The sequence below is a fragment of the Carassius carassius genome, chromosome 44 (assembly GCF_963082965.1).
Source record: "Carassius carassius chromosome 44, fCarCar2.1, whole genome shotgun sequence".
Lineage (NCBI taxonomy): Eukaryota > Metazoa > Chordata > Actinopteri > Cypriniformes > Cyprinidae > Carassius > Carassius carassius.
In genome coordinates this window covers 24896903-24908399 of record NC_081798.1, presented here as the reverse complement: position 1 = coordinate 24908399, position 11497 = coordinate 24896903, and positions in this window count along the sequence as shown.

The following is an 11497-nucleotide window of genomic DNA, read 5'->3' as shown; positions in this document are numbered from 1 at the left end:
AGAAACTAATGTTGACACATATGCCTAGACATTGTGGAGTTTTTAGTGGAGTAGAAATATGAAGTAGCATTAAAAAATAGCATTAATATTAAATACTAAGAACAACAACAAGAACGGAACACGAGTAAATGTACATACAGTAGAGTCATCATTTATAAATTATACAAAAATAATAATACATAAAAATCACTTACATGATTAAAATTCAGAAAAAAATATAATATTTGATATTTATGATTAGTACTGGTGTTGATTAAAAAAATAAACTATGAAACAAGAAAATAATATTAATGTAGAATATTTCTAAAGCTTGATTTTGGATTAGTTGTATGAATGTGTTAAAGTGAAACCAGAGTCAAATTTCTCGCATAAGCACATTTGTTTAATAGTTATTTATGATTCTGACAGGACATGGCATGAATGACAAGCGTGTCACCCGGGCCATTTCTTTGTGCAAAAGAATTGTAAGCTGTTTTTCGTACAGCTGGAAGAAAAGGAGACATCTTGCTGAAGTCCAGATTCAGCTGGGTCTGCCAAGTCACCAACTCATAACCGAGTCTGCCACACGCTGGGGATCCAGGCAGCAGATGATAGAGAGAGTCCTGGAGCAGGAAGGAGCACTGGCCAAAGTCCTGTCTAATGACAAAAAGACCAGGCATCTTGTCCCTACCTGGCAGGACTTAGAGGTCCTAGAAGCAGTCCAAAAGGTCCTGAAACCTCTCCAGGACTTTACTGATGCTTTATCAGGTGAGGAGTACGTCACTCTATCATATGTGAAACCTGTGCTGCACCTTTTTAACGAAAGTCTCCTGGCATGTGAAGAGGGTGATAGCGAGCTTTGTAAATCGATCAAGACCAGCATTGTTGAGTACCTCAACAGCAAATATTCTGACCCAGCCACTATGGGATGATTATAGTCTCATTATGATTAATAAATGCACACACAATTATCCATGTACTAGATAGATTTTGTGAATGTATTTTACTAACCACAAACAAATTCCATTTAATTTGAATCTGTGGAATTCGGGATTGAATGAGTGTGCAGCAATTTGTACAAATACAGCCACGTTTGTGAATAAACATGTTCTGTTATCCATTAATAAATCAAAAATCGCTCATTCAAAAATGAATCCGTGCATTTGTGGATCAGAAGACACGCGTGCATTAATTGACATCTTGTTCGAATCGATCGTGTTCGGTTCATTTGGATTTTGAGACTTCCTTTTCGCAGTTTACAGCATTCCACCCACCCACACACACAACTAACGAACATGCAGTGCTATTCATTAACGTGAACACGATTCGTAAATGCGTGTCACTATACAATGAAACAAATGCTTTTCAACCGGTGTATGTAGAATTAAGAATTACATACATGGGCATCAATTTGTACAAATAAAGTCATGTTTGTGAGTATACATGTTCTGCTTTGTATTAACGTGTGACCATGTCCGCGTGCAAAAAGGAATCCGTGGATTTCTGGACCAGGCGACACGCCTGCATTTATTGATTCCTTGTTCGAGTCGATCCTGTTCGGTTCATTTGCATTTTGAGACTTGCATTCCGCAGTTTTCAGCACTGACGATCCACACGCAACCGAAAGGCAAGGCAAGCAGCTACCACTAGATGGCAGTCGCAGAATTACCGAGCTGGGCTGCCCTAGTTTGACAACCGGTGGGTGACAATGGACATTGTTCGCATTCTCCCGAAAAAACTTTAAAACATGGATAATACCATTTTAAACCAACAAGTTAGTTGGGTAAGTAACAAATTTTAACTAAATAACTGGATGACAAATCTAACCAGAACATGACTAGAATGCTGGGTTTCCCGTTAGTCAAGTAACGTTAGTAGCCTACGCAAATTCCGTCATCACCAGCATCGTAGTTTAATCTTAATGAAGTTAATGTTTACTCCGTTCTATAAATTTTAACATGTACCGTATGTAAAACGTGGTTTATTTTAATCATTCATAATTTTTCCATGTTTCTTTATTCCATTTCTCTTAATTCCATGTCTCTTTAGGAATTACTACATGACCACATTCTGGAGAGATTACTTGCACGGGTTACACATGCTCTTCAGCAACCTCAGATTGACATTGATTATTTGGATTTTGTATGTAGGCAGGAAGTAGTATTTCTTGATGCTGTGGCACAGCATGTTCATCTGTCTCAGGATGTGACAGAAAGATTAACTGAACTCCATAATGCAATCCAGATTCACAGACGCACTCAAATTTCACAATCAGTTGTTCAGGTGGAAAGACAAAGTTCAAGTGGGCGTCCAAGGATTGTAGTGCCTACAGATCACATTGCCTATCTTCTGGAGATTGGACTCCCTGTTAAAACTATTTCAAATTTGCTGGGTGTTTCCCGGGCTACACTCTTTAGGAGGATGGCCGAAAACAATCTATCAGTTAGGGGATTGTACAGTACCTGCACTGATGCAGAACTTGATGGACTTGTTTCCCAAGTCAAAGAAAGAATGCCACATGCAGGCTACAGATTGATTAAAGGGACACTTAAGGCGCAAGGTCATCATCTGCAGTGGAGCAGAGTAAAAGCATCAATGCACCGGGTGGATAGTCTTGGGATTCTCTCAAGAATGAATCAGTTGGGATGTGTAATCAGAAGAACATACTCAGTGCCATGCCCAAAGTACTTAGTACATATAGACACAAACCATAAACTCATCAGGTAACTTGAGAATGTATTAAACAATAAATGTACTATGCTCTACAATAGACTGTTTTAATATTTCCAACATTATTCAAGAGTTTACAGTTCAAAAGCATTGCATTTTTCTACAGGTACAATTTAGTGATCTTTGCTGGGATCGATGGTTTTTCACGCAAGGTGAGCACACATTTTTATCCAAAAGTACAGTATATACTGGATATGTGTGTTAAAATGCTTGTCTTTTGTATAGATAATGTACCTGGGAGCTGCAGACAACAACCGATCTGACACAACCCTAGCTTTCTTCAGTCAGGCTGTTGAGGAATTTGGATACCCACTGAAGTAAAACTATAATTTTTTTATAATTTTTTATTGCGTACTGTAAAAAAATATGTAAAAAAATAAAATAACTTCCTATAGACTAGCAAGTTAAAAACAATCTACATTTAATACATTTGACATTAATTACATTTTATAAATATTAATTTGATGATATATTAACAAAAAATGTATGTATGTTAACTTCATTATGTATGTTATATTCTTGTTTAGAGTGCGAGCTGATCAGGGAGGAGAGAATGTTGGAGTGGCTCGTCTGATGTTTTCTGTACGTGGGACAGACAGTAATTGCTTTATAGCAGGCAAAAGTGTCCACAATCAGAGGCAAGACAGATTAATCTAAGATTGTTTAAATGTCTTTTACTACTTAAAATACTTGTAATGTAATTCTTTTTTGAAATTTGTCTTTTTTAAAATTAAGAGTAGAGAGACTCTGGCGTGATCTCTGGATGGGAGTCACCAGCGTGTTCTACCAAATCTTGCACACACTAGAGGAGCAGGACATGCTGGATTTGAGCAGCACTCTTCACCTGTTTTGCTGCCATTATGTATTTTTGCCCCGACTGCAAGCAAACCTCAATGTGTTCCGTGAGGGTTGGGACAACCACCCATTGAGAACGGAGCAAAACCTCTCACCAAACCAACTGTGGGTGGTTGGTCAGATGGAAAATCCCATTGACAACCCAGAGGTACTGAAGCAGTTATACAAAGAAAAATTCATTTTACAGGGATAGGTTACACAGAAATTTAAATGTAGTAATTTACTCACCCTCAAGTTGTTCCAAACCTGTACGAGTTTTTCTTTTGTTGAACAAAAAAGAAGATATTTTAAATAATTTTTGTAACCACACAGTTGATGGCACCCTTTGACTTTCATAATAGGAAGGAAATACTATACTAAGAAACTCATACAGGTTTGGAACAACTTGAGGGTAAGTAAATGACAATTTTCATTTTTGGTTGAACTATGCCTTTAATCCAAATATTACAGACCAAGTTGATTTTCAAGATGATTGTAACACTAATTGAATTAACCAATATTAGTCTTTAGTAATAAAACAGTGAATCTTTCCCTGTTGTTTTATTTCAGGAGATGAACATTCCTTATATTGACTGGGAGGAAAGTGGGTACATTGTGGATCAACACACTGTGGTGAATGTTCCACGGTTCGACAGCCCTCTAACTCCTGAGCAAGTGGAGATGCTGAGAGAACATATTAATCCTCTACAACCCTCTGAGTCCAATGGCATGGACATTTATTTGAATACAGTTCAATATGTTGAGAATTTGCTAGCTGAAAATTAGATAGTGTTGCATGTTTTTAAAAGAAATGCTTTTAAGGTGATTTTTCTAAACATTATATTTTTTCAACCATAAGATGTAATTTAATCAATTCAAATAAACAACATTGAGTTTTTGGATACGATTTTTATTGACCATATCACATTGAACATTAAGTCTATCTCATTAAACTACAAAATGTAAAACACAAAAATGGGTGAACGGCCCAAATTAAAGGTTATTATATTATTTTAACATTGCCATATTTAATAGACAAGCAACAGTAACAAAGACAAATTTTAGAAATTCATAAACATCTACACAAGGCCAAAACCACTGTCCACAGACTGCAGACATACCATCATGTCAGCTGTGAGAGCTGAGAGGGAGGTATAGTGATCTGGCAGGCGAATGCGCTCTTGACAAGTGTATGCCTTTGGTAATTGGTTTGGTCCACTGGACTGAACAACTTCCAGCGTGAGGGTGCGTGGCACTACTTCCCATCCAACCCAGAATTTGAGAAGTTTCCTCAGGTTGCTGGGTGATGCTAAGACAAAAAAGAGATACAAATAAGTTATTGTTTAATGGTCACATATAACAGGAAAAAAATAATATTTTATTTATTAGACAAAAATTTACCATGTTCAACAAAGGTTCTCAAAAGGCCTGTAACGAGATTAAGTTTCTCAGGCTGTATGTCGTCAGCATCGCTGTCGTCGCTGTCTTCTGTATGATGTGGTTGGGGCCACTGGATGGCTTGCAGGATCATCTGTAATTCCAAAAAATATGAATTCAGTGTTCAAGTCATGCTACCAAAGTCCAAAACAAATATTATTTTCAAGTGAATTTATAATTCTGCACATTTTGACAATTTACCTCAGGTGTGATTTCAGCTTCACTTTCTCTTGGGAACAGCAGGGGTAACACATCTGGTCTACAGCTGATAAGTGGCCAGACACCAGTGTCCTTCAATCCCTTTTTTAATTGTTTTAGCTGAGCTCCGACTCGGCCAAGGACCTGTAAATTAAGATAATTTTCAGTATTATAAAAATAATAATATAATATAAAAAATAATCATTAGTATGTATTTTACATGAATATGTATAATAAACTATAAGATTCTTTGATGAAGTTTGTTAACTTTGTAGTTTTGTTGAGGACAACAAAGGAGGACACAGAATATATTACAGCATGAGTGAGAAGCTGTTGGAAGAGCAGCATCTTGTTGCTCCTCTTGTTTGGTACTGCAAAGTAAAACTCCAAACAAAGGTTGGATACTTGTGAAGTCTCATCCTCAGTCCATTCATCTTTCAGCAGCTATAAAATACAAGCATTATTTAGTGCACAGAATTAGCAGCTATTTTTTAGATGTCTGCATTTCATCAGAAACCACAAAACACTGTTGAAAGACCTGGTTAATTTTCTTTACTCACTAGACGAATCGTCTCCCTTTGTTCAATGTCTGGGCAGTCCTCTAAACAGAGATTTGTGGTGGCTGTGTCCTTTGTGCCCCCTGTCAAAGAATGAACTATTGCCAGGCTTAAGCCTGACAAAGCAGGACCTTGATTGATTAACGAGTGGCCAATCATTCTTCCAGCCATCACAAAAAGTTCACTCTCAACAAGTACAGCTGATGCAGAGGGCAAAAGGTGGTCTATTTCCCCCTCAAACAGAGTGGTCTCTGCTGCATTTCCTGATAAGAATACATTGCAATTAGAAAATTACACTCCATAACAAGCTTGAAAATATATATATATTTTTTTTTTTTAAACTTAAATTTTGAGATTTTTTATGGCAACCCTTTAAAATAAGGTTTGATTTGTAAACATTAGTTGATGTATTAACTGTAAATACATGTAAAATGAAATACCCATGAGCTATACATTTCTTACAATATTTATTAATCTTTTTAATGTTAGTTAGTACAACTTTTGATTTTAATAATGTATTACCGGTAGTAAATGTTGGAATTAACTTAACTAATGTTAACTAAAGAAACGTTATTGTAAGGTGTTACCAGTTTTAAAGCTGGATTGAGAAACATAGATTGCTAGATAATGTTGTGTCTGATTCATATAGCAATGCTAGATACATCTTGATTCATATTAAAGGTAAATTAGATTTTCTGTTTACTAAACATTGTTCAGGCCCTTAGATAGTTAAGGCCATCAACAACAACAAAAAATACTGCCTGCCAAAAAACATAACTCTCTATGAGGACCCTAAAATGGCTGTTAAATAAATGTACTTCTTCACTTAACTTGATGCATAGTCCTGTAAATTTGCTAAATTATGTGAAAACTGCATTAGCAATATTTCATACCATAGTTCAGTTTAAATCCATGCTTTAATTTAGCAATTGCTGTTGACAGGATATGTCTAGTCACTCCAATGCCAATTGCAGCGTCTCCTACAAAACACCAAATATTCAAAGAAGAATTAGTGTTCCATTAATAAATAATAATCATAGATTAAGTTTTACTGGTTTATGCAGACTTATTCCCTACAGGACAGGTTCAGCATCATGTATCAATGCTATTGCTATCAATTATTATAAAATTAAATCTTATATTTTTATCATATATGTGTTAGAGATGTAAATTGTTTATTTGACTTATATGTTTTAGAAACATCATCTGTTGTTAACTTGATACCTTGAATGTGACAGTTAAATGGAGCAGCCCACTGGTTCTTTTCACGTTGTTGTTTGTAAAATGAAATGAGGGACCTGTCCCGTTCCTCATCAGTATCCCTGGAATCCAGTGTCAGAAAAAGGGTTGGCTGCCTTTTACCTCCTTCACGCAAATGCTCAAAGAAGAGCTGTACAGCCTCCTGAGGGTTCTCCACTGTTTTCCATTCTAAAAAAAAAAAGAAAAGAAAAATAATTAGAACCATTAAAAATAATTTATCAAACTAAATAGACAATGACTTATAGTTGGATAAGTAGTTGGATAATCATAGTTGGAGCCCATGAGATATTGCATATCATATGTAGTCAAGCCATGCATTCATCCTATTTTTGAGTATGTGCCCCTATAAAGAACAAGAGTCATAAAATGTATACAGGTTTTATGTAAGATCAAGTTTCATTTGATTCGAATTGTATGAGCGTAGTAGCATTGAGATGACCTCAATCTGTAAAAGTCTCAGAACTTTTCATTTTATGCAGTTTAAACATTTTTCCACTTAATTTACAACAGTGTCTCAAATGCATACAACAATTTTCACTTATGTACATCATAAAATACCATTCAATAAAATGTAATTATTAATTACTTCACAAATGTATGACCATAACTGTAGACATTCACAATTGTATAATTCACCTTCTGTTGATGGTCCTGAAATACGGGATGAATGACCTCCAGACGATGGCCCTGGCTGCTCCATGTCATCTTCAAAAACACTTGTACTGAATGATCTTAGACCAAAAGAAAATACAAAACATTTAACTTACAAATAACACTGATGCAGTTGTAAAGAATTTAATGTTTATGTTGTTGTGCTATGCACAATCCTACTCCATCCATCTCACAAGCATTTAGAACTATGGGTCATAGCAGCCTTCGTAACAACTGAATTCATGCCTTCTTTTATTGTTTGTAATGTCAAGTATAGCCTAACATAGTATACATATTGACCTGGGGCCTGTACCATGATGCTAGTTGAACAAACTACCGAACAGCCAATCGCATGCTGAGAAAGAGTGAAACTGCGATTCATTTCTCGCAAGAGAAGCAGCGCGATTCACATATTAAATAAAATTAAAATATTACGATTTTAAACACATTTACACAGCAAGAAGAAAACAGCTGTCTATAAGAGGATGACTAAAAGTAAAAGTCTCACTACTGTATATCAGTGCAAGTAAAATTTGTGAAGTTAGTTTATACAGTTGATAAAGGTATAGAGAGAACTGAACATGTAGTCATTTTATAGCTTCATCTATTGATTCTAAAGCGTATTTATATGACCTTTATATATGTATTCATTTAAACTCTGCATAATAATAATAGATGAACTAAAATTGTACCTGTGATTGATTAACGGTATAATAATTACTTAAATAATATTTAAATCATATAAATGTATTATTCTAAATTAGCATTACTATAAGCCACAAGATTTTGTCTTTAAAAATCAATTGCTGTGTAGTGACCTTTAGTTTGGAGCAGAAACAGGTGGAGTGACTTTATCGCATCAGATGTGTCACTTTGACCACAGCTGATTTGTCAAACTTCAGTCTGAGATCTCTAATCCAGAACATAGCCTGCCCCGGAGCAGGTTAGCCATGCAGCGTAAGATACCATGGCGACAAACTCCGATTAAAGCCAAGCTACTTTCATAGTACCTAAAACCCAGGGTTGGTGGAAACTAAGCTGAAACATAGCTGGCTAGCCACCTAAACCGGCTTCATGGTATAGGCCCCTGGTTTCACAGACAGAACTTAGATTAAGCCAGGATTAGGCCTTAGGTCAATTAGGACATTTAAGTAGCTTTTATAAAAATGCCTTAGAAAAAAAACATTACTTGACATATTTAAAGTATGGCACTGACATATTTTAAATGGATAGTTCACTTTAAAATTAAAATTCTGTCATCATTTACTCACCCTCAAGTTTTTTCTTACTATGGAAGTCAATGACTCCAGTTAACTGTTTGTTTACTGAGATTCTTCAAATATCTTCCTTTGTGTTCAGCAGAAGAAAGAAATTCATACAGGTTTGAAACAACTTGAGGATGAGTAAATAATGACAGAATTTTCATTTTAAAGTGAACTATCCCTTTAAGATATGCTTTTAGTTAAAACAGTTGTCTTTAAGTCTGGGACCACCTTAAGCCTTGTCTGTGAAACCACGGGCTTGACTGCATAAATCCATAAATCCTTATAATAAGATTTTAGTGCCAAGCAAATATCAAAGTTAATTTTAAAAACACAACTTATACCTCTCAGCACATAAACTGCCATGATAAGGTAATACAGACAGTGGCAACTCCTTTTGGCATATAGGACACATCTGTAATGACAAGAAAATGTATACAAAAAGTAAAAGTTAGCAGGAAAGTAAGTCTTGTTTTAAATGCAATCAAATTTGAGAAATAAGCATTACCGCAAGGCTGTCTTCGGAAACATCTCTGGCACCTGCAGCAATATTTGTGACCTCCTCCTCTAAGTTGTCATTACCATCCTCCACAATGACAAGATCAATCTTCTCCTGTCATTTTAAAATTATATTAACCTCTGTTACATTAGTTACATTTAGTTAAAGTTATTAGTTAAAGTTATTGTCATTGGTGTGAACATGTTTCACAATATGTACACTGTAACGATATCAACCTTCATATTCATCCGGAAGAAGGAGGCGGGAACCGGCGGACAATCAAAACCATTTTAATAACAAAATAAACACAAAACAGCGCACCAGCCCCTCACGGACGACTGGTGCGCATAAAATAAAACCCAAAACACAACTAAAAGCCCAGGCCTGGTCCTCTCTCGTCCTTCACTGTCGTCGCTCCAGTTTTATATCCTTCCATCTCCTCCATGGGCCTCGAGACCGGTGGGACGAACAGGTGTAGTTCATCTCCAATCACTCCCCCGGCCTCGCTCCCATGTCCCTCGGCCCCGCCCCACTCGTCACATACACATACAGTCATTGTGGATCAAATATATTTATTTAAATAAAAACCAAATTGTGTGTAACGTAAATAAAAAACGTATTTTGCTGCTGTGACAATATGGCTATACAAAACTCACAATTGGTGCAGATGTGTAAAAAACTCACATTGGAATTTAGTTTGCACTCCTCGGCATGCAAAGCCAACATTTGCAGTGGCATGGTGGTGTTGCAGGTGACACAGGGCACCTTTGGCATCTTTGCAAATTCTGCTGAATTGTAGGGAAGAGGCTGAGTGTCCATCTCCTCCTGAAGGGGCACCAAAAAAATGACATTTTTTCCACAGTTCGAGACAGACCGAATTTGCCGACCAGAGTAACCCTCTGTGTCCATGGAGATGAGAGTCAATCTTCTCTGGCCACTTCCTCCTGCAACAGAATTTGTATGTAATGAATGGATCCAAATTGATAGATGATCATTGGTTAACTGAGCTTTTCAAACAAGCTCAAAATGCCCATATTTACCAGTTGCTTTATAAAACATCCACCGTCCCTGTAGTGGTTGAAGTTTGGGGAACTCTTCCTCCATAATTGTTACTATCTATAAATAGATAATTCATGAAAAGTCAAACATAAGATTTCAAATTTACACCAGGTAATAGAACAAATGTCAACATTGCATATAGCTTTTTAAATACTAAAAGCATTCAAATATACCAAATAATCAGACATATAATCACTTACATCCATATGTTTGCAGTCCTCTGCAATTGTCACTACCCTTTTCCCCAACCCTGCTTGTGCCAGTTCCAGCTCTACTGTAGGCTTCGGGGTTAGGGTTGTTGGCGATGGTAGAACACAGACTGTGAGGTCTGTGCACTTGATAGGCACTGTCTTTGGAATGCGACCTTTGCCTCTCTTTGCGTCGGTTTTTGCACTAAACATATTTGGAAACTGTCTAAGAAAATGCAAGTTAATAACAGCATTCAAAAGTATGAAGTTGCATTCAGTTTAGAGAATGAGTAATAATACATTATAATTAAAATATGATATAAAACTTTTTTGTCAAAAATGTACAAAACAAAACATTAAATAATGTGTTAATATAATAATTCTACCTCTTTAAAGCCTGGTTGACTCTGGCAGATGCATCAGTGCTGGTAGAGAGAGTAATAGAAGAAGTACTAGAGGGAATAATAGAGGGAGTAATAGAGGGAGTAAAGGTGTTGCTAGAGGCACGTTGAGGAGGCCTGACAGGTGCAGAAACATTGTTTTGAGTGTGGCCCGCGGACAACTCCCTGGAGATGGCTGTGACAAGGGCCTGAGCCATACTCTCTACAGTGTTCTATTTAAAAAATATAATTAACAAGTTAACACAAAAATATGCCACGATGCACTTCAGTAAACAATTAACCTGAGTCAAGTTTAGAAACATGTTAAGGTCCAAAATTGTTATGTTAGTTGTTGTCAAATCACTTTTCTTCTCCTGCTCTTACTTACACACAGGCCTATTTTCTTTCATCGAATGTGCCGAAAAATTTGCCTTATAAAATTCTTCATAAATTTAAATACGGC